This window comes from Toxorhynchites rutilus, chromosome 3 (assembly GCF_029784135.1).
Source record: "Toxorhynchites rutilus septentrionalis strain SRP chromosome 3, ASM2978413v1, whole genome shotgun sequence".
Lineage (NCBI taxonomy): Eukaryota > Metazoa > Arthropoda > Insecta > Diptera > Culicidae > Toxorhynchites > Toxorhynchites rutilus.
This window is the reverse complement of record NC_073746.1, coordinates 127,643,511-127,668,152: the sequence shown is the minus strand read 5'-3', so window position 1 is coordinate 127,668,152 and position 24,642 is coordinate 127,643,511. Positions and strand designations below refer to the sequence as shown.

General features: G+C 39.2%; 1 non-coding gene across 1 annotated transcript; it reads left to right on the top strand.

Annotated features, from left to right (window-relative positions):
- Nucleotides 1-22,763: 22,763 nt before the first annotated feature.
- On the top strand, nucleotides 22,764-22,904 carry LOC129781061 (U4 spliceosomal RNA). Its single transcript, XR_008744089.1, has one exon. It is a non-coding gene; the product is annotated as a U4 spliceosomal RNA (small nuclear RNA).
- Nucleotides 22,905-24,642: the final 1,738 nt, after the last annotated feature.

The following is a 24,642-nucleotide window of genomic DNA, read 5'->3' as shown; positions in this document are numbered from 1 at the left end:
ACTGGGCGAATTTCTACAGCGTTTTTTCCGTGATGCAATTTGATGTGACACACCCTTTAAAATGACCAAACGGGCCTGCCAGGCTCACAAATACACTACAGGTTGTATTTTCTCCCTATAATGGCTCCTGAAAAAACGCGAAAAACATCATCACTAGACTATTTTTGCTCATGATTGTTTAACCGCTTCCATAAACTCGTCACATTTTTACTTAGAATATTCATTTGATACGGAGAATTTGATTTTCATTAATAATTTGATCCCTGAAGATGTGTTTATTTTTCCCGCTGCCGAGAATTTTCTACCGCAACTAAAAGGTGTTTCTAACGTTGCTAATTTATGTATTCCAACCTAATTAGCTCTGCGGAACATTTTTCTTTGATTTCACACCATCATAACAATTAAATTCATTTCTCTTGTGAAATGACTTGTTTAAATGTACCACTTTTTGCTTTGCGTTTTATTTATATTTGCTTCAAACTGGCTGTCAAACTCAGCTTCGATGCTCCGAATGACACGAAGCAGCAATACCATCACCTGGTCTTAGGGTGCTCATTAGGGAGCCAATGAATGTATGGGAAAAATCTACCCTAAAATTTCAAAAAGTTACCCTATACAAAATGTTTACCACATCGAAAATACACCCTATGCCGAATTACAGCTCAATCGGACCCATGAGTGAGTTTATTGGCGCCCAAAACCATACTTTTCGTTTCGAACTCTGATAAAAAACAAAGTCCCAGGATGCCGATTTTTGACAAAAAAATTTTTTCGAGATGACACTAGATCTCGACGTTTCATGCAGTTTTAAGACATTTGGCATCAAAAAAAATTTTTTTTTTCGAAAACCCCGATTTCCTTTACTATCCCCTTGGGTGATTTTTCGATTTTCAAAAAAACTCAAACTTTGACCGCTTTGCGCCACTCTTCCTTAAATCCAATTGAGCTGATATTTTGCATAGGGTATTTTTTTCGAGGTGGTGATCATTTTTTATGGGATAACTTTTTGAAATTCGAGATGACCATTTTCATTGGCCCCCTAGTGCTCATACACTGTTTGAGCGAAGCCAAATATTTGACTCTTTTTGCCAGATAAAATTCGATCAACGTGTACTGATCAAATAAATTCGATACATAACACGACAAGAAAATATTCTATTATTCGATGCCCATAATATTTTTTCGGTCTGTTCTTCAAACCTATCAGTACATGATTAGGTTACCTTAACCCATTAACGACCAAGCTGTAAAAATTATTTGTTTTGACAAAAGCCATTGGTGTAATTTGAATTATTGATGGTAAAGAAACTCCAATGTTCAAGAATTATTTTTTTCCCATTTTCCATTTTCTGGGAAATTACTGTTCAAAAAATCGAACATTGGCCGAAACCCGCACTTTTTTTTTGCAAGCACAAACATACCGCGAACTAAAAATCAGTTTAATTAGCAAATATACGGTATTCACAAATGCATCAATTTTATATTCCCGAACGAACAAGCACAGGAGGATAGAGGTCCCTAAGTATAAACCTAAGTTAATACACCTAAGATGAGATGTGACATTTCTTTTTTGATGTAATTTCAACTTATTACTGGCAGTCATATACTGTTGTTTTTATTGTTGGCCGTGGACAAATGTCTATGCTTAAGAGTTATTTCTTTCAAAAAAAACATTTTCCAATACCTGCAAAGTACCAAAATGATGCGAAAAAACAATGGGATCGAGGATTGGGTGGTCATTATTCGGTCAGGCGAAAGAATACTCACATCAGTAATCTCATTAAAATCCTCGTTGTACGTACTGATCATTTCCTCCAGCTACTCTACACACGAAATTCTACGGGCCACCATTACCTATGGTTATTACGGACAAAAAATCATACAGATTTTCAATAATATTTACTGAATTAATTGATATTTGCAAACATTCACAAATGAGAATGCAAAAACAAATGAAAAAACTTCCGTCTTCCAAAGTAAATGAACCAAAACGCGCTGCAGAGGTTAGATGTGTTGGTATTAATTCATCAGAAAAAAATGTTCGTTATGGCCAACGTTCGATTTTTCGAACATTCAATTTTCCCGGTTGTTATCTTCCTGTATGAGGCTGAATCGAACGATTTTTACCCCATATTGCAATGTATGTTCTTTTATAAAAGTAATACATTAGATAAGTTCACATAATTTTGTATTTTATTGGGTTTTTTAGTTGAAATTAAAAACACGTTCCAAACATATTTGCTTTAAATCGAATTAATTGCCCAATAAAGTTATACAAAACTGAGTGAACTTGATAGTAAGTGGTAGCTAATATATTAAGCTATCTTTTGATGCAAAAACATTACCATATAGTAGCTTTGCAAAGACATGAAAAATTATCAAAGTTGCTGTTCGATTTTCCGAACGATTGGCCTAAAATGGGTTAAATAATTCAGTCAATTTTTCCCATTGACATTGTTATTTTGTCCACTGTTTATGTTCAAATGCCATTGCCTACCACATTACGACAATTTTTGAACGCTTAGTACCATTTACATGCTCTTGTGCTGGATATGACACATACACTAGAGGGTATCTCCTGCATTTGCAACGCTTCAGAACATTGAGTTTCGACCGAAACAGGAATCTCAGCTCCGAAACACATTCGAATACACGTGAATTTATCGTGCCATGCACAAGATACATCGCTACTTCGAAGGCTTACACTTTTTCCAATAATTTCCCAACCCGAATGTCGATGCTTGTCTTCTGGAAAGACAAGTGGAACGATTATTCGTTCCCTCCGAAGAATCTGTGAAAATTCGATTAACCTGGTACAACTATCCAGCTGTAGCCAGATTTCGGCCATTGGCTAATTTTACATGCAGATTGTTCGGCATGTAGTTGGGAAATAATGCCGAAAACAAAACCGGTAGCTTTCAACTTACTCCGGATGTTCGATCTGAGTGTTCTCCGAATTGGGATGGGAAAATTGTGTGGAATCCGATATGGGATGTGCTTTCATACGGTGGCATCAGTATCGACGTTCGTTGCAGGGCAAGATGGGGGACGAGGTGATGATTATGAGCTGTTGTCGGTGGGAAATTTATCCGAGAGATTGAATCTCTGCAGGATGCACATTCACTGCCTGCATGTTTCCTTTGACTCCGTTATTTCAAAAGGTAAGTCGAATGAGTATCATGGTTTAGTCATGGAACGGTTTCGGTGCAGTAAGAGCCTGCTCGAGGCAGGCATCATCTTGCAAAGTTGATGTGGTTACTGCCATAACATCATCGCTCTGCAATCAGGAATTGGTTAAACCGACCTAGTGAGTGGGGTTTCTGAGTTTATAAATTTATTTTTCATCTTTTGCTCAGCTGTTGCTAACAACGTGAAAAATCCTGCCGAGGGCTGAATGCAATACGCTCTCTCAGGAAAACATTTATATTTAGGTATTTGTTGTTCATAATTCATGTCCCGCGAGTTAAGATCTCTTTTGAGCAAAGAACCCTTTTACATTGCCTTGTTAGTTTTCTGTTTTCACTGAGCGTTTCCTTTGAGTGTGAGCAGAAAAAAAAACCGACCGCTTCTGCAGTTGTTATTTACTGGGGAACCATCGTAGGGAAAGAGGCAATAAATCTGGATTTCCTTACGAAACAAATGATATCCGCTTCCTTGTTCCCATGCAGTGCAACCACTAGCGTTCATAAGTACAGCGAACACACACACACAATTTGTGCAAGTTCAGATGTCAGAGGGAATGAAGAATTGTGCATGTGTAACTAATGCGCTTGTTCTCAACTTCTAGCATTTTCTCTATTCACTCACTGGAAAGAAATGACACATTTGCGGAACTAGCTTTCGCCAATCCCTGTCCCATGTCAAGCAGCACCAGTATGCAAAGCTGAAGGGCTGAAGAAAGTCATGTTGGAGCTTCGAACTACCCACAGCATAAGTAAGTCATAAAATCCCCTATCGGCTCCCAAATTTTGCAAGTCGCTCTCCATAAAACAATTTTCTGTTTCATGTGCCCATTTCCGAAATTGCTTCGAAATAATTTCTGTGTTGAAAACGACAAAAAAATTTACGGCCCAATTTCGCACTCATCGTGCGGAAACTGGGGAAGAATGAGTGGAGTCACCGCGGGTTGCGAGGAGCGACGAGGGTCCAAATTGCTGCTTCCCAATGGTCTCATCGTGCCAATTTATAGCACTCGTACGAATTGTGTATCTTTGGCCAGGCTTCGGAAGCCCTCGTCGTCTCGGCATCTCGACTTGATGACAGACACGTCTGAAAAGTATAACTCTTACTCTTACCAGCTGCGTTACGGCTGTCGGCCCTGAGTGTTAGGGATGCTTTCCGTTCTCATCGAGACTATAATTTCCTCTGTAAGTCATCTGTCATTTTTAATGCGGCGATGACATTGTAAAACCTTAAAAACTTTTGTGTCCGTTTTTGTTTTTCCTCATTTGGTACTGCAATGTGTGATGTTGAAGATTGTGCTGTTATTCCACCTTCATATTGAAATTGATTGACCCATAGCAATTTTTACGATCATCGTTTTTCTTCTTTTTCGTTTTATTCTTATTAAATACAGTGGAACCTCGATTATCCACGAGCGGATGATCCGCGGTGCGGATTATTCGCGACAGCGAGTTCCATAGTAAATCTATAGGCTTTCCAGGAATTTGTCAGTCATAGGTCATAGTCAGTCAGAATCAGTGTTTGCCAAATGATCCACTCATTGAAAAAATCGCTTTCGTTCGTTCAAATATGATCTTTCAGGAAACATTTCCCCCAGTGGTATTCTATTGTTGTTATGTGCTGCAAATCACGACACAGAAGAGAACGAGACAACTCTGCATCGGCTCGCACTTCATTGCACACCAGCATGCAAGCAAAGCTATCATATACGCTTTCAGTGCAGAAAGCTTATTTTCTTCTTTGCCTCTAACATATGCATACCGACCTCTCCATGCATCATGAAACAGCAGGATCATACGGACAACGCAAAGCGAAAGATTCATATTCAGCTAATGTAGCAGATCCTGATTTTTAAGTCTCAGAGAGTGCAAACTATATGATTATTTAGCTCGATAGAGGCTAAGGGAAGGGTAGTCAGATTATATTTTCCTTTTTTAACGCCGCTATCCCTTGAAATGTGTATATTCATATAGACCGCATAGTTTTACTAGCAACACCGCTCCAGTGAGAAGCAAAAACTCTCGCGTTTTATCTCTTTTCCCATTCGCTGCTCCCCGCAAATGGTGACGTAATGATGACGTAATTTTTCTTGTATCATTTATTGCTTTACACTTGTCTGTGCAGTGGGTTTCGCTATAGTAAAATGAGACGATATATGCGGTTCAAACTTGTATGCAGGCTTCGAAAATAGTGTGCCATGTTTGATACAACTCGAATATGCAAACAACAGTCTTCGTTCCTCTCTTAGTTTAATCACTAAATGTTACAAAAGTGATTGCTGACATTCATACAAGTATCTGAATGATCCTCTCTTATTTGGTTATATGTTCGTGAGAGTTTACTTGCATGACACATTGTGTATCATTTGATTTTGATCGAAATCCAAACACTGGTCAGAATCATAGGCTCATGCACTTTTGTTTCGGCGCAACGACTTTCACTGGTGTACACGATCTTATAGATAGATAGTGTAATAATTTGTCTATTGATAAAACATAGTTTTCATGCTGAAATATCTTTTTTTGGTGTTTGTTTGTAACCCATTTTTAGGCCTTTATTATGTTATCCGCGATTTTTGTTATTCGCGGTGAGCTAGCCAGATTATTCCGGGGATAATCGGGGTTCTACTGTACTGCTAATGTGTCTAAAGGAATATAGTCTTCTAAAAGCAGCATTACTAGGCGATGCTTAGTTGAGTTCAAGCAAGACTTAAAACTCACACACTCTTTACAGATGCACGGGCCGAAGGTTGTGCAGTCCACTGATTATTCAACAAGAGCCAAAGGTTGTACCGCTCACGACAACTTTACACGAGCTGATGATTGCGCCGGCTAGTGACCATTCTATCCTGGATTCCTCGAGTCGAAAGACGCACCACGCTAGATATGGGGTACAGACTAGGGGGGCGTTGCTGATTAATGGTCAGCTGCATCCCAATAGGAAGTATCCCGTGTCGGGCACACGTACAGAGCATCGAAGACTGCAACATCCCAATTATGAGAACACTTGTAATACTAACCTCGAGTCAACCGCGAGTAATTGGTTACATATTACTAACATAGTCTAAGCAAGCATTGTCAAAATATTGAACTCCCGGCCCCGTTAGGCTGACGCCATATGAGCCTTAATAAAATATAAAAATATATATATTTTGGATAAAAAAAAAGACTTAAAACTCAGCTCGGGCACCACAATAAAAGCCGAATCTTCAATTGAAACATTAAATCTGTTTTGCGTTATGCGAGTGAGACTTGGGGTGTATCGGTAGAGTACACAATGAAGCTTCTGGTCTCCATCAATCAAGGTCGAGATCAACTGAGATACAGGAGGCGCAATAGTGGGACATCAATAAGTGAGTAAGCATTGAAATGGAATCTTTAAAGTCATCGTAGCAAGGGTAAGAGCCCGAGGTTACAGACGCTGGAGACTCAACATCATGGTCGGAAAATGCAATCCATATTTGACTTGTACGCAGGTCGAGGGGAGAGCTGCAAATCCCCCAGGATGGAAGCTTCAGATGATGGCGCTATGTTCCCTGCGTGGAGCGCAACAGCGTTTTGTAAAGAAGGAAGTTGAGATTCCGATGACAAATAACACGCCTTGAATGTATTCTGAATGGCAAGCTCAAAAATGCACGTATATATCTAAAAAAAATGGTCTGAAAATGACATGTGGGAAATTATTCAAATTTTCATTTAAATTAAAACAATTTTAAAAAAATTGTAGAGAAGAAAAATTTTTAAATGAAAATCTCATATTTCTTTTTTTTTCAATTCTGAAAAAATATGAATAGTTCATACAATAACCAGTAAGATTCCATCCATTCTTCGAGAGAAGGGCACTTTTACAGGAAAAGAGATTTTATTACAACAGCTTTTCAATGTTTTCATTGACAAATTCCCGCCTGCGTCGTAGTGATCATATCACAAGACGCAGGATCCAAGCTGCATATAACCAGGCGAGTCCGCAGGTAGCGGATGGCGGAAAGTACCCCTAGATATTGAATAGCACTCGGCTAACTACACAGCCCTCCCGGACAAGCAGCAGGAGCATAGGTAGGGCGTGGTAGGATGCGTAGTGGGCTCTACAGAATCTCCATTAAATGCCACATGAGCCCCCACCTTGCGCTTGAAAGGCGAGGCGACGCCGCACAGTGCGTTGAATATATTGGGATGTGGGACAAAAATCAAAACAACCCTTATAGTCATTTTTTTGGATAGGTATAATGGAAAAAATGTTAGTTATGATGAAATCTACTATTTGCATTAAAGACTTATGTATTATACATAATCGCAAAAGTGTCTTAAGCGCCAAATTAATAGTGTATAGTATATTAATAGTGACAAAAAATTAAATTGTTCTCTGGAATGCTTCTTCTGTTTAGATAAAAGACTAATAACACACAATCTTTTATATCTCATCCGACGACACAGTGACCTAAACGCCACCGTGGTGATTTTTCATTTTTTATACACTTTTTCGTCTAAGTTGCTAATGCTCCATTTTTAACAATTAAATACATTTTATTCTAGGGCAATGTTTGATTTATATATTCTTACTCTTTGCATAAAAGATTAATGCTTTATACGATTTTGTTTGCATAAAAGACTAACGTTTTGTACATAATCGCAAAAGTATCTTAAACGCCAAATTAATAATGTTATGAAGAAATAAAATGCTTTCCAGAATATTTTTCCTGTTTGGATAACACACAATTAATATAATCTTTTATTTTTCATCCGATGGCAAAGTTACGCAAACGCCACTGTAGTGATTTAATTTTCAAATGTTTTCTATTCTAGGGTCACATTCAATTTTTACATTCCATACATGTATTGTACAGCAGGAGAAACTCAACACTATTTATTATTTATTTATTATTTAGGAATTTTCCTTAAAGGTAATTTTTTTTTCTCTATTTTGTAATATTTGTTAGTTTATGAATAAGTACACCTCTTTTGATTAATGTGATGAGAAAGCTTATGTCTTATTTCTTTTCTTACATATTTCGATTATTTTATAAATTATTCAGTTTCATTAAAAAGACAAACAGAATCAAATTCAACTGTATCAGCAAAAAAAAAAAGAAATATCATTGCTTCCATAATATCTGAACTGTATACCAATAACTTATGCACAGTTCCAGGCATAAAATACCATCCGTGCAGGCTTATGTAGAGATCTCTTGTATCTGACAATAGTTTCTGGTATTTGGACATTTCAATTTTTCGCCCTGACGATATTATACGGAGAATTGTAGCGAAATTCGTTATCAGCACCACACTTACCACTGTTATTTCCGAGCTGGTTTGTGGATCCGAGAAAAATTTTCAGGCAGTGTTGCCGTCATTGCTTGAACCATACCATGGGTTTCGGCTTGTCGACAACTAGACCCATCCTTGACTTGAACGCCTCTTGAATTTCTCGCTTCCTGCTTTCATACTCTTGCTTATGTTCAGCAGTTTTCACTTGCCAGGTTTTGAATGGCAATCTGTTGAAATGAATGATAGTTATTATTTATACACTATTAAACATTCTATAATGCTAACCTGTAACCGATGTGAATTACGCATTCAAAACATTTTATCTTGCAATGCAGTGGTGACAGGCCTAGCTTATAAGTTTCGGTATTCGGTATTCGGTCTCAACAGCCTTCGATTCATCTCTTTCGGAAAAGATCCACAAGTTAAGCATTTTGCAGAAGCTTTATCTCCGGAAAACACATTTGCCACCTTTCCATCTAAAGGGTGTGTCGCATCAAATTGCATCACGGAAAAAACGCTGTAGAAATTCGCCCAGTAGACCGATCCTTTTGAAAATTTTAGACAGTAAAATAAAAGCTATTAAACAACTTTTGGCATTTTCTTTTTATTCATACTTCGAGCCCAAGCCCGTATGCTCGCACCTTTCTCTTTACACCGTCCATAAGGTTCTGTACAACATCAGGTTGTAGTTTTTTTTGAACAGAAATCCATTTTCTCTTGAAGTCCGCCTCCGATTTGACAACTTTTGGGTTCTTCCGGAGGGCCTGCTTCATAATCGCCCAATATTTCTCTATTGGGCGAAGCTCCGGCGCGTTGGGCGGGTTCATTTCCTTTGGCACGAAGGTGACCTCGTTGGCTTCGTACCACTCCAACACGTCCTTTGAATAGTGGCACGAAGCGAGATCCGGCCAGAAGATTGTCGGGCCCTCGTGCTGCTTCAATAGTGGTAGTAAGCGCTTCTGTAGGCACTCCTTAAGGTAAACCTGCCCGTTTACCGTGCCGGTCATCACGAAGGGGGCGCTCCGCTTTCCGCAAGAGCAGATCGCTTGCCACACCATGTACTTTCTGGCAAACTTGGATAGTTTCTGCTTGCGAATCTCCTCCGGAACGCTGAATTTGTCCTCTGCGGAGAAGAACAACAAGCCCGGCAGCTGACGAAAGTCCGCTTTGACGTAGGTTTCGTCGTCCATTACCAGGCAATGCGGCTTCGTCAGCATTTCGGTGTACAGCTTCCGGGCTCGCGTCTTCCCCACCATGTTTTGCATTTCGTCGCGGTTAGGAGCCTTCTGAACCTTGTATGTACGCAGGCCCTCCCGCTGCTTGGTCCGCTGGACGAATGAACTTGACAAATTCAGCTTATTGGCGACATCCCGGACCGAACTTCTCGGATCACGTCTAAACTGCTTAACTACGCGCTTGTGATCTTTTTCACTGACGGAGCATCCATTTTTGCCGTTCTTCACCTTCCGGTCGATGGTTAGGTTCTCGAAGTATCGTTTTAGTACTCTGCTGACCGTGGATTGGACGATTCCCAGCATTTTACCGATGTCCCGATGTGACAACTCCGGATTCTCGAAATGAGTGCACAGGATTAATTCACGACGCTCTTTTTCGTTCGACGACATTTTTCCAAATTTACGAGAAATTGACAGTGATGCATGGCCAACGTGATCTATACACTCTTATCTGATTATCTGATTATAAGCTGAAGATATAATTCCTAAAAATTAAATTTCTACAGTGTTTTTTCCGTGATGCAATTTGATGTGACACACCCTTTATCATAGTAAGATGGAATTCAAAACTTACGATCTGAGCGCTATCGTTGTTGATGATGAAAATCTGTAACGCTTTAATTTTCTGCTCCATCTCTGACTGAATGCCAAGAATAGCTTGTGTGTCTTCCTTCGTGAACACAAATTTAAGCGGTCTACAGTACGACGTTGAACTTGGCCGAGGATTCATCCAGATGATAGCGTTATTTGCGGAGTCGATCAGTTTTAAGGGAACCAGTGCAACGACTAACAAACTTTCGTTTGAACTTCCTGCTTCCTTAAACTTTTGCTTGTATGCACTATGCCCTGAACTGCCGTCGAAATTCCATTTACAGACGACATTGACTGAAGTTGAATTTATAAGTGAAATTTCTTTGACGATGCTAGCGGAGGTGCAATTCATAAGATCTTGAAAATCTACTTCAGCAGACGTCTCGGTCGCAGATATCAATTTAGGAGTTATTTTTGCTTTTTCTTGTTTCAATGCATAAAGAATTGGTAGCAAATTTGAATGTATTTCATTCAAAGTACATCGAAGTATATTGTACTTTCTTTCAGAGAGTTGATTTAGAACATATAGAGCCAGTACTTGTGCCGCCGTCAGTGTTTTCTCCTGATTTCCACTCGAACAGTTTGATACATTGGCAGAGAATGCAAGCTCTTCAGGTGCATTGTTGTTAACAAGATCTTCAACACGTCGCATTTTTGTCTTTTTCGAACATTCGTTAAACGATTTCTGAGGTCTTCCTTTACCAATTCGAGGAACAGAGTGCAAATCATCTTTAGTCTTACCTTTCTGATATGCCGGTAGCTTAACTAGTTTTGACAACCAGTCAGATTTTTATTTACGAATTTTAAATATGATCTGCAGCAGTTCGATCATCTCCGGTTAATTTTGTAGCAATAAACTTTGCAAAATTTCAAAAGCTCTTCTTTAAATTCTTTAGAGAAATCATCCGTATCATAAAAACTCAACAAAAAGGTTAACAAACGATCTTTTCTTTGGGAGAGGTCAACTGGGAGCCATTGTTCGAAAATTCGTTTATAGAAATATTCTTGTAGAAATATCATCTAAAAAACGTAAACTGTGGTCAGAAGAGCAAACTTGAGCAACAAGAATCACTTGCAGAATATCAAGGGTATAATGACTGAAAAGTTGAGAGGTGTTTTGAAGCGGAACTGCGCGGAACTTTTTTTGCCGAAGGATTTGAAATCTTTTTTTCTTAAGGAACAAAACTAAAGGGTGTGTCACATCAAATTGCATCACGGAAAAAACGCTGTAGAAATTTAATTTTTAGGAATTATATCTTCAGCTTTCGGTTTAAAATCAGATAAGAGTGTATAGATCACGTTGGCCATGCATCACTGTCAATTTCTCGTAAATTTGGAAAAATGTCGTCGAACGAAAAAGAGCGTCGTGAATTAATCCTGTGCACTCATTTCGAGAATCCGGAGTTGTCACATCGGGACATCGGTAAGATGCTGGGAATCGTCCAATCCACGGTCAGCAGAGTACTAAAACGATACTTCGAGAACCTAACCATCGACCGGAAGGTGAAGAACGGCAAAAATGGATGCTCCGTCAGTGAAAAAGATCACAAGCGCGTAGTTAAGCAGTTTAGACGTGATCCGAGAAGTTCGGTCCGGGATGTCGCCAATAAGCTGAATTTGTCAAGTTCATTCGTCCAGCGGACCAAGCAGCGGGAGGGCCTGCGTACATACAAGGTTCAGAAGGCTCCTAACCGCGACGAAATGCAAAACATGGTGGGGAAGACGCGAGCCCGGAAGCTGTACACCGAAATGCTGACGAAGCCGCATTGCCTGGTAATGGACGACGAAACCTACGTCAAAGCGGACTTTCGTCAGCTGCCGGGCCTGTTGTTCTTCTACGCAGAGGACAAACTCAGCGTTCCGGAGGAGATTCGCAAGCAGAAACTATCCAAGTTTGCCAGAAAGTACATGGTGTGGCAAGCGATCTGCTCTTGCGGAAAGCGGAGCGCCCCCTTCGTGATGACCGGCACGGTAAACGGGCAGGTTTACCTTAAGGAGTACCTACAGAAGCGCTTACTACCACTATTGAAGCAGCACGAGGGCCCGACCATCTTCTGTCCGGATCTCGCTTCGTGCCACTATTCAAAGGACGTGTTGGAGTGGTACGAAGCCAACGAGGTCACCTTCGTGCCAAAGGAAATGAACCCGCCCAACGCGCCGGAGCTTCGCCCAATAGAGAAATATTGGGCGATTATGAAGCAGGCCCTCCGGAAGAACCCAAAAGTTGTCAAATCGGAGGCGGACTTCAAGAGAAAATGGATTTCTGTTCAAAAAAAAACTACAACCTGACGTTGTACAGAACCGTATAGACGGGGCTTGGGCTCGAAGTATGAATAAAAAGAAAATGCCAAAAGTTGTTTAATAGTTTTTATTTTACTGTCTAAAATTTTCAAAAGGATCGGTCTACTGGGCGAATTTCTACAGCGTTTTTTCCGTGATGCAATTTGATGTGACACACCCTTTACCTTAACAAAGAAGCGTTTATCTTCACAGTGATTGCGGCATGTCCCTATAATAGTTAAGGAAACGAATTATACTTACGTGTTGCTACCGTCGCGATTTGGGGTTTCACTTTAAAAGATATCGAACGTAAACTAAAACTCAATGTAAAACTGTGATGAATCACTGAAAATTAATGTGCCACATGCTTAGAAGAAACTTCTTGACTGCACATGCTTATTCTGACAAATTGGGTGGGCTAACAAGGCTACTGAGATCGTTTCAGCATGCCTAAAACATGTATAAAACACACCGCCTACTTAGTTTGGGTGAATATAAAAGTGATTTTTTGACTTTTGTCTATGGGACGCCGCACTGTGCGCCGTTTCCGCCATCTAGCCCGCACTGGTGCGTCATTACTCCAGGAGGAGCGGCCCAAACAGCGTCTGCTGGCATCCAGCGGCGGAATAAGAAATACGGTTCCCGCCAACTAAACCTAAGTTGGCAACCCCATCGCGGAATAGAGACCTTGGACTGACAACCTACTGTTTCCAAAATTCCTAAGTTACAGAAACCAATAATGAAAGATCACGAACTGATTTTTGATAAATTACTACTAATGCTCAACTTGTAACATTTTTTGTGAGTCCTAGCGATTGATATGTTCTGCAATTTCTTTTTCCATTTAGAAACATGTCAAGAACATGTCAATCCCGAGAATAATAAAACTAATGTTTTATTCAGGAGTGCAAATTGCCATATATTTCAAAAAGCTAAGAGAAATAGAACGTTGACGTCTTTGACAGATATCCATATTTTATTATTATCTAAATTTTTGCCCAGAGTTCTATTCGCTGTAATTTTTTTTAAAAGAAAACATGAAAAAGTTGTTGTTAGAAACATTTTGTCCATGTAGAAATACCAATTTTCCAATGTATGGATGACTTATTTCATTGGGCGATGGGCATGCCTAAACATGTATAAAGGTCTCTACATTGTATTTTTGATAATACATTTATACGTTTACGTTTCAAGTTTTCACATACATACATACATATGATATGTGTTTTCTACAGACGAACACATAACTAAAACTGATCTAATTAATCTAAAACGTCAATTCAATAAATTGCACGAAGAAAAAACTCACATATACCGCACTAACGAACACTCATATTGATTATTAAAATACCTCCTAATGTACAACCTCATGTTTCGGAACGTTCTGCATGTTCAATCTAATATTTAAGCCATATTTCTGGAATTCAAATTGGGACCCTGGAACTAGCATCTGGTATTTAGACTTAACATTTGTATCTGAATCTCGAAAACGGAAATTTGATCCAACCATCAGTCGACCAATTATTGACGAAATTACTGCACTCGTAGGAAGGATGAGAATGATATTATTGAAGGGAAAGCAACGTCAATTCTACGTCTAAATGATAGTGAAGGTGGGATCCCTGCAGGAAGAACTCAGACATTCAAGGTGAACAAAATTTGACATACATACGCCTTCATCACCCACCACAGCCCCACAAACAGAACACTACTATATTCCCATTAAAAATCCTAAGAAAACATTGATGAGCAAAAGAAACAAAAGAAAAAAATTATAGGAGGTTGAGTCCAAGATACGACCGTAGTGTTGACGTAGAACTACGCTGTTATTTTATATAAATCGCTTGTTAATACCTTCCGATATTATTCTATAATGCTGTGAAATTTTAGAAACAACTATTTAGAATAATCTCTGAAATGGTTTTTTCATTGTAGAATCAGTAGACGATATTTGATTGATGATTCATTCTTGCCCTCGCAAGACAATACACTAGCTGATCATGTCGCAATTTAATTCATGTCAATGCATTGAAAATTAACCTCGAACGATATTCCGGTGGCCTTTTTCGCAATAGACATAGACTCGGCTACAGTCGATTATATACACCATTCCACCAGTACCATTATTCCACATCTTATACCTACATCAATATATCTTTGGCACCGCATGGAAACAACAACAATGACAACACTTGCAAGTATCAAATATCATGTTACATGTTATTTAGTATTGCCTCAGTGGAATCGCACCTCTAGGTATCGTCCGTACAACGTAAACCAAGCGCCAAACAACCGTTCGTGACTAAACATGCATTGCTTCATTATAATAAAGATTAACGCAAATGCAAGCCTAGTTGAAGGCAGATTTGCGACCGGTACGCGAACCCAAATAACTCATAACGTTCCAGTATGACATTCAAGATGCTTGGTTTCCTCCAAATAATTTTTGGCGCACAACCTTAAGGCCTGCTTCGCCAGAACGTCAGTTTAATGCATTCTCAAAGGCACCAACGAAGCCCTTACGATGACGGAAAACAAACAATGTTAACTGCTTGGAAAAAGACTGGATTATGCCACACAGCTTGTACCCTACTGTAACATCCATCGATGCGAATTCGCTGATGAGTTTGTCAAGAACACCTGCCTTCACCACCGGCGGGGGAGCTTGATTTTGGTTGCTGCCTGGGTAACGGCGTTTACACTTTCGAGCAACGCTCCGAAATCACCTACTTTGCTGTTGTTCGATTCGGTGTCACACTCGCGAAGGCTCGGTTCAGTGACAGTGCTTTTCACTGCACCAACATCGCGTGCCTCATTACTTTACGCTTGCCTCGAAATTTGATTGCCCCTGGCAATGCGTTCGTTTTTTGCAGGGCTCGCGCCTGCCTTCCTCTTCTTCTTACTCATCACACAGCGTCCAATTTATGACGCGGAGAGAAAAACACACGATACGAATAACGCGAGAAACGAACTGAAAAAACCACACGACGATATCCAAGTTGGATTACCACTGGTGGGGTCCAATCTTAGATCGAAGCGCAGCGAAAGTAAAGTTAACTGGATTGCTCAACAGTCCGATGCCGAATGACTCTAAGCAAGTATTTTCCTTCATTCTTCTACTTTTCCTTTGTTCACGGAGACTTTAAATCATACGATTTCCCCTTCGTTGGTCGTCGATAAGTTGCTCGTTATTGACGGCTCTGTTCGGGAAAGCACACAAATGGACAGAACAAATGTATGGAAAAATGGAAACGCTTAAAGTTTTCATGAATTTTAACCATTTATAAACCAGGAGATTCTAATGTATAGCATATTAAACAAATCTTACGGAATTTCCGATTCGTTTAGTTTGTAAATCGCCAAAATCCGCTCGCGGCAAAAATAGTTATTAACGTTAACTTTATTTCATAAAAACGTGACCTGTTTTCTGATTTAGCACCCTTAATGAAAGACGTAGTTCTACGTCAAAAATCCACACTTCCTCTCGAACAACCTCCTCTTGACTAAAACGCACTCTATATTGAAAAATCTTGTAGGGAAATCTGCACATACACCATCAATGTCAACGTCTAACAACACTTAAAAAAGAGAATACAGGCAATCCCCTCTACGCACGATCCCCCTCCGTGTGACTCCCATATGTGCGACCCCTCCTGTTTGACCTTATTATTTGCTCGATTGGTTTTGGTGCTTCAAGTTCTGATTCAATAACAAAATCATACAAAAAGAACCGTAGGAAAGAGGAATCGTCCGAAAAAGGACAATAAAAACAAGTTCGCCTGTAGTCCCTGACGTCAACGCTCTTTCTACGACGAAGACAATATCAGAAATATCCGCGACACACAAGCAAGCTACCATACAGAACAAATTCAAACGAAGTTACTTATACATCCACAACCACTTAAGGTCAAATAGATTAAGCAGTCGTGCGAAATGTTCCCTGTACAAAACGCTCATAAGACCGGTGGTCCTCTACGGGCACGAAACTTGGACAATACTCGAAAAGGACCTGCGAGCACTCGGACTCTTTGAACGACGGGTATTAAGCACCATCTTCAGCGGAGTACATGAGGACGGCGTATGGAGGCGAAAGATGAACCACGAGCTTACCCAAACTCACCGGCGAACCCAGTATCCAGAAAGTGATCAAAGCTGGAAAGATATGCTGGGCAGAACATGTTGCAAGAATGCCGGACATCTATTCTGCAAAAATGGTGTTCATCGGGAATCCGGCTGGAACGGCATGAAAGGAAGCGACCGAAAAACATGTCTGAACTCGTTGAATGCTCTCGCGGAACTCTTAAAACGAAAAAAAAAACTTTTTTCCCTATTCAAAAAAGTATCTAACTTTTTTTTAGAATTCAAGTGTGACAAATTGTTTTATAACCGTTTCACTCTAGACAGTGATCAGCTAACATCATATGCTGAAGCTGAGACTTAATATGAAAATTAGAATTTTTTTGTAAGGTTATGATAAAATTACAACAATATACAGTATCAGGGCCACCAAAAATTCTACTAAAGAGTTAATTATAAAATTTCGTTCCTTCTTAAGTTAACATCGGAATTGATGATCGAATTGAAGGCGAATTGAATGTAATAAGTTCGTGGTCCTACGTTAGCGCGAGTAATGGCGTTGGCGAGTAAAGGATGAAGTGTCCACCTGCATAACATTTAAATTGTACCAAGCCAGTAGTGAGTTTAGGTCGTCCTGAAGCACTCAGCGGTCCAGCGAGGAGGAAATGACACGATGGATTTATAGGTCATCTGCATACATCGAACCTTCACAGCGAAGCAAAAATGTAGATGTTGTTGACGAAAACTACAAAATTCAATGGTCCTAATGGGCTGCCGGACATAACGTATTTGAACTTTACAAACCCCTCGCGATTTTTTAAGTAAAAGAGCGTCCATTTAGTGATACAACCCGCCATGCCTATGCTTCTAGTTTTATCAACAGCCTTGGAACTTTGTCGAAGGCTTTGGCGAAATCTATATTGTCCATGCCTAAATGTCATCAGGAATTTCTTCTATGCCCCCGGAAACACCACCACAAAGTACAACTTACTGAAAATAATGGACGGTACTAAAGAAGCTATTAGCAACTTTTCAACAACGAATGGTTCATCGTTGTAAACGCTGCTGAAGAAATCTACGAACAGTTTGGAAGATTCGCGGTGATTGTTGACTTAGCGGTCGCCGTGAAACATATCCGAGGGAGCTCTAAGGTATCCTACTTATGACGAAAGTCCAGAGACGGGTCCAAGGAAGGATCGTGCTTGGAGTTACTCTCCAAACGGTTGATGTAGTTGCGAAACGCAGCAGTCTTTAATTCGTTATACGTACTTTCTGTACTCTGGAGAGCTAGGTTGTTTACTGCAGAAGGATTCTTGAGTTAGCGTTTTTGTGGGTTTTTCGAAGTCTGTAACGAGTTGTTCTACATTCTTTGCACGCCCAGGTATATTTCCGGTGTTTTCGCGTTTTTTCTTGAACGGTACCATTTCACCTTTCCGAGAATTAACGTAGAAACAGGAAACCGCAGTGTTGATTGGGCAGTAAGACAGAAAGGGTGTCCAGTCCGCAGTATGTCCAGTTGGTACACTGTAAGCTTTAGTGTACAGCGATGAGAGCACTTCTACTTCGAGCCAGATTGCTGTTTAATAATAGTGTCGACAGAGATAAAATGCATGGTTACATTCAGCGTTGGAAACCAGCGATGACACATTAGTTGCTCGTTATTGAGCACATTCAAAGTGGATTACGCCATAAAATTCCTTGATAATGGGTGCTCAGTAAATATGAGAATGATCTCAATACCTTTCTTTGAAAACAGTAGAGGACGTAAATTTTATTCTCATTGAGAGAATTGCTCTCTGGGTTCTCTAGAAACGAAATGTTCGAGTGCTGTCAGTTCGATCAAAGATGATGTCGAAACAACAAGCACTTCGCGAGCGCGTTGTACGGTTCTTTGAAACGCGTGAAAATCAAGGAAAAAAAGTTTACAGTGGACCACTTTCGGGTCGAAAATGGGCCGGTGAGCACTGTTTACTGGATCCTGGCATCCCGGAACATCGAGCGGAAGACCGGTACTGGCCGTCCGGCAAAGATCATGACGAAAAAGAATAAGAAACCTCTGAAAAAGCTGTTGGACAACAAGGACGGTATGAGTTTGCGTGACGCCGGCCGAAAATTTCGCTGCTCCCATTCCTATATCAACAGAACCCTCAAGCAGGAGGGCATCGTCGTTCGTGCTGGACGATGAGAGTTATTTTCCGCTGTCAAAGTCCCACATTCCCGGCAATGACCGGTACTACACAAGCGACAAGGCGTCCAAACCCCCCGGGGTAAAGTACAAATACAAGCATAAGTTTGAAAGGAAAGTTATGCTGTATATTGCAAACTCCGAACAAGGGGATTTCAAATCCCTGTTTTAACAAGCCCAGCGGACTTGCCATCAATCAGAAGGTGTACCAGAAGGAGTGCTTGGCAAAGATTCTGGTTCCGATTCTGGATGAGCATCATTCTGATGTGAAGTACGTCTTTTGGCCGGACAAGGCGTCTTCCCATTACGCCAAGAAGACGTTGACGTACCTTGAGGAAAAACAGATACCGTCCGTACCCAAGGAACGGAACCCGATCAACTTGCCCCGATGTCGTCCTATCGAGGATTTTTTCGGCTAACTCAGTGCCTTGGTGTACAAGAATAATTGGCGGGCCATGGATATCAAGCAGCTGACCATGTGGATCCGGAATTGCATGCGGAAGATGTCAGTGCCGTCCAGCGCTCTTCTGAGAATATCTCCACCAAGTTGCGCCGTACGGCTCCTTTGCCAACATTCACTGACATTTTTGACGTAGAACTACGTCTACACGTCTACACATTTCCATCAACAACTCGCTAATGAAAACTCGCAGTTTGGAGCAATTCGTGATCTTTGAGGTGAGCGGAATGGATCATCATTAGATATCTCCAAAGCCGGTCTTCACCCACAGAAAGTAATTCTTTGTATCTAGTGAGATAGGAGAAAAATTATGTCTTATGAGTACTATTCGCCACTGATCGAATCAACATCGGAAATCTAGAATAAACGTTCATATTTAGTCAAGGTGTCCTCTTCTAGAATACTGCCAAACCTCATGTTTTTGACGGCCTGCCAAAAATTCTTAGAGTTCGGCTAGGATGGATAGTCCCCCCGCTATCATCAGATATTGCGTCTTCTGATTATCACTTGTTCAGGCCGATAAGAAAAAATATTGAAGGTCAAGAATTTCGACTCATTGAATACAATTTTTTTGATGAGGAAACAAAAATGTTCTGCGATGATGTATTTTGAAAGTTGCCTAAAATATGACGAAAGATTGTGGCACATAGAACCGAATAAATGAATGTCTTAAATATTTTGCTTTTAATTTGTTCCTAAAAATCGGCATGATTATTCCAAACAACTCAATATTTCCCAATTTTATGAAGTTAAACGAAAAAAGATCATTGGTAGATGAAGCGCGGTGACTCATTATTGAAACTCAGACAAGGAAAGATTTTGCAAAAGTAAACTGGCCTTATGGGATGATGAATTTGCGGATCAGCTAAGTGAAAGCATTATTAAGTACGTTTATTTTTTTACATTTTAATGTAAAAACGTAGAATAAAGAATGTAAACAAACATAAAATTGGCGCAATTCAACTATCGACCATTTTTTACCAATAAAAGGGAAAAATCTCCACGTGGACACCAGGGGGAGGGGTATACAAAATGTCCATGCTTGTCGCCGAAGTGGGAGGAGTGTGTCTGAAATCGTATTTTTTCTGTCCACATGGTATGTGGACAGCCCCTAACATATCTCGATATCAGAGATGATATTTTTTTCCGTTGTTAAGATATGATTTTCCAAAGTTAACCGATGGTTCGTAAAAACAATGTTTCACCTTCTTCTATTACAAAAATTCATAACTTCTGAACTACTGGACCGATTCAGGTGATCGACATATCAAACTGAAGGTTATGAGTAATATTCTTTGAAAAAATATTACTTTTGGGAAAAATTTTGATTTTCGTTTTTGTAATTATTGATTGAGTCAGTTTTTCATAGTTTTCTCGGTTAAAGATAGAGGACACTATATTTTTTATATTTTTTTCTGGAAAGCTGATAATTTTTCACACAACATATCATCGATATCGATATCAGAGATGCTATTTTTTTTCGTTTTTGAGATATAATTTTACAAATTTAACATGTTTTAAGTATTCATTCAATATTCCTATGTGACTAGACCAGACCTATGCGTCTAGAATCCAGTCTCCCCACACGTGTGATATTTTTCGAAGAAGGTTAGTTCATTAAATTCAATTTAATATGTCGATCATCTAAATCGGCTCAGTAGTTTAATTGTTATGATTGTTTGAAAAAAGTCATTTTTGGACGAAAAGGGGAAAAATGATTTTTAGACCATGGGTTAGCTTTGAAAAATCATATCTCAAAAAAGAAAAAAAAATGCATCTATGATATCGAGATATGTTATGTAAAAAATCTTCAGCTTTCAAGAAAAAATATAAAAAATATTGCGCCCTGTAGTCCTAAGCCATGAAAACAACAAAAAACAACTACAATCAATAATTACGAAAACAAAATCCTTTGTTTTTGCAATTTCAATATTGTTTAACAAATGGCTTGCTCATTGGCTTCAATTTGACATATCGATCATCTAAATCGGTTCAGTGATTAAAATGTTATGATTTTTTGAAAAATGTCATTCTTGGGAAAAAGTTGAAAAAAAATATTTTTCGAGCCATCCTAAAATGGAAATGGCCACTCTAACAAAAAAAATAAAAAAATACGGGTCTAATATTTTGCAATAAAGAACAAAACTACCACTTTTCATGGAAATCTGAGAACCAGTATCAGTTTGGCATGGAATGGCTGTATATATATTTGTGTATGTATACCTGGTGTATATTTAGAAAGAAATTTATTATTAAATCATTTACTTCCCAGTTACGTTTTATTTTCTTCTGTTATATTTACATCCTGTTCTCCGGGGTTTCCTTGAAAGAAATCATAAATTAAATGTACTGTCTATACTGTTAAAATTCGAAAAGAGCAACACTCATTTTTCGAGATTATTTAATATCATATTGCAGTGAATTATGACATCAACATTTCGGAATCCAAGCCTTAGTGGCATCATCCTAAGGTGGGCCAATACGTCAAAACCACTCTGTAGCCATCTTGGAAGTATAATGTGTTTTTTGTTTACGTTTTGTTTGTCTCTTCCACGCTACAGGTAAATGATTCCCCTTCTGCTTTCTTCCGTACTGTTTTCGTATACCACTCCCCGATCCAACTTAGTGACAAAACTACCTCACCTAGTACCATACCATACCGAGTGGCATCAGTCCTTGTGAATGGTTGATGATGAAAGAAACTGTTATGATGGTTTCAGAGAAACAGGACATCAGCAGATAGTATATGGTGTTTGGAATGTAGATTTTTTGTTAATCCAGAATAATTCTCTTAGGTTTCAAAAAATGACAGAAAAATATGTGATAGCCTGCATTGGACAATACATTAATGAAATAGTTTGTATTTCCAATAATAATACTTTAGAAATATGTAATCTTTTGTAAAACTAAATGTCGTTCCATAAATATTACAACGTGGAACTGTTATCATCAAAGGTTGATAACATTTGAATCATTACAAATTCATCATTGTATCAGTAGATGAATTTGATTCAATTAGAAACCATTGTTGAAAAATATAAAGCTAACTTGATACCCTCCATTTGTCTCGGGACAATAATGAATCAGTTCGACCGTTTGTTGATTACAACATCAACGACTTTAACTGGCAGTGTTTTTATATCCGAGCCTTGGAAGCGCCTTAGGTACTTGATATTTCCGATTTCCGTAGAATATATCATAACTTACATGCCCTCATAAACTGATCATAACTCGTAATTCCATGGCTTGAGGCCTGAACATGAACATGCAAGATATCAATACTCTACTGTGATAATTTCGCTGAGCAATTTTTTTGCTTGTCCAAAATCTTATTGGAACCCTTCAAAGAAATAATTTTCCTTTTTGATTTTCTTTTCAAAATAAACCTGTTTTTTCTATTTATGAAGGGAGTCTTAAGCCCATCGAATGCATCGATGGACAAACAGACGTTTTCAGAATCACCATTTGAAATGAAGTATACTGATATTAACTTTGCGCAGTGGTGATATCGTAACCAATGAGGTTAAACCGAGGTGCGATTATTGCTAGTTGAAAACTAATACCAATACCTCGCCTTGGGGACGTGAAATACCGTCCGCTTTGGCAATTTTTGAACACTCCGAAAGGGGTCATAAGTTTTATTCAAAAAGCTTGCATTCCATACATTGGATCATTATCAGCATAAAAAACAAAAAGACCTGGATGTTTACGACTTCGGTGAAAGTTTCGAGAAATTCAGAATTGAAATGTTTGCATTTAATCGCAATTTAATGCAATTTAAATCGAGATGCATTTACAATAAGGTCAAGGTCGATCTTCTATAAATCTCTCGCAACCAGAGTTGGCAACTATCCAGATATTCCTGGATAGGCTCCATACTCCAAACAAAAGCGGAGCAAAAAAAAGTCGTTTATGCGAAAAAAAACATGGCTTTTACATATATCGGGATGCAGAACACGAATCTGGCATCCATTTTTCTTTGGAGACGTTCGTAAGGCACGTGATACATTTTTTTGGGATTTTATGGCACCCAAAAAATGGATCACGTGTATTTTTCATATGCCTTTTCTTATATAACTTTATGATCTTTGATCACAAGCAACCCGATTAGGCGTCCTCCCAATTGAAAAAGATCACGTGGATTATGGACCACCCCTCAAATCCAACAAATTCTGCTATAAATGAAGGATTTTCTTCACATTACAAATTGAAACAATCATCATCATCACGTTCTTCTTGTTCTTTTTTTTTATTCTTGTTATTCTTTTTCTTCTTTTTCTTCTTCTTCATAACTGACATCAGATTCATCGTCATCGTTTCTAATTCAACGATCGTTTTCTTCAATAGAAATTACTTCATCTGGAAGTTTTTCCCAATTACCTTTCTCCTTTTCAAATTAAGTGTTACTACTGGATACGTGGAAAAAAGAAGATGATTGACATTATTTTGATCAGTATTTTTTCAACTTTTTTATCACTGAAATGCTCTTGGGCATATTTAATTATTCTATTACTCTTTTCTTGAGCCTCTTCGGTCATTCTTTCTATAGGTAATATTGCGATTTTAATAATGCTATAGCCATGAAGTAAAATTCTTTGCATAACAGGTAGAGTATAGATCAACGAGTATAGATCAAGAGTATAGATCAACGGAACGTTTTTCTGTGTCGATAAAGTAATCGTTATTTTCTTCTGGAGCTATCGCTCGGAGTATGAAATTTCTATAACAATATTTCGAAGTAGATTAATAAATTCTAAATCCACGCCAGTTATTTAGGATTTTTTTTGTTTTGAGATTTGCAAATAAACTACGGGTGGGTTATACCTAATATTGGGTGGGGAAAAAGAAATGTCGTATATTGTCAATATAAGGCAACACTTAAACATATCTTGCGTTGTACTTATCGCATCGGGTCATACTATACGGCTATTTAAAGACGACGGTTCCCGGAATAAATCGCCACAGAAAACGACTGCAACAGAAACCACCGCTTATAAAATGTGTAGTAGGCTATAAATATTGTGGCGCGGTATTGTATTTCAAAACAAGAATTAACCGGGCAAACGTATCGCCCCAGGCAAACGTAACGCCCCGGGCAGACGTATACCGTCCGACGCTCGCTAGAGCTCGGTCGGACATTGCTAAAGGATCGTATCCTATGTTTCAAACTAACCGGGCAATCAGTGGATCCCAGGTTTGCGTGCGAGACACCGCCGCTTCCGACGGCGGGTCGGCGGTGGACTCGGATTGCGTCATCTTGGCGGCATGGGCCGCCTCGATTCCTTATCCTCGCCAAATGGGGACTTCGTCCCCATTACATTGTCCTCAGAATAAATTTCGAAAAACGAGAACAAGAGAATAAATTTA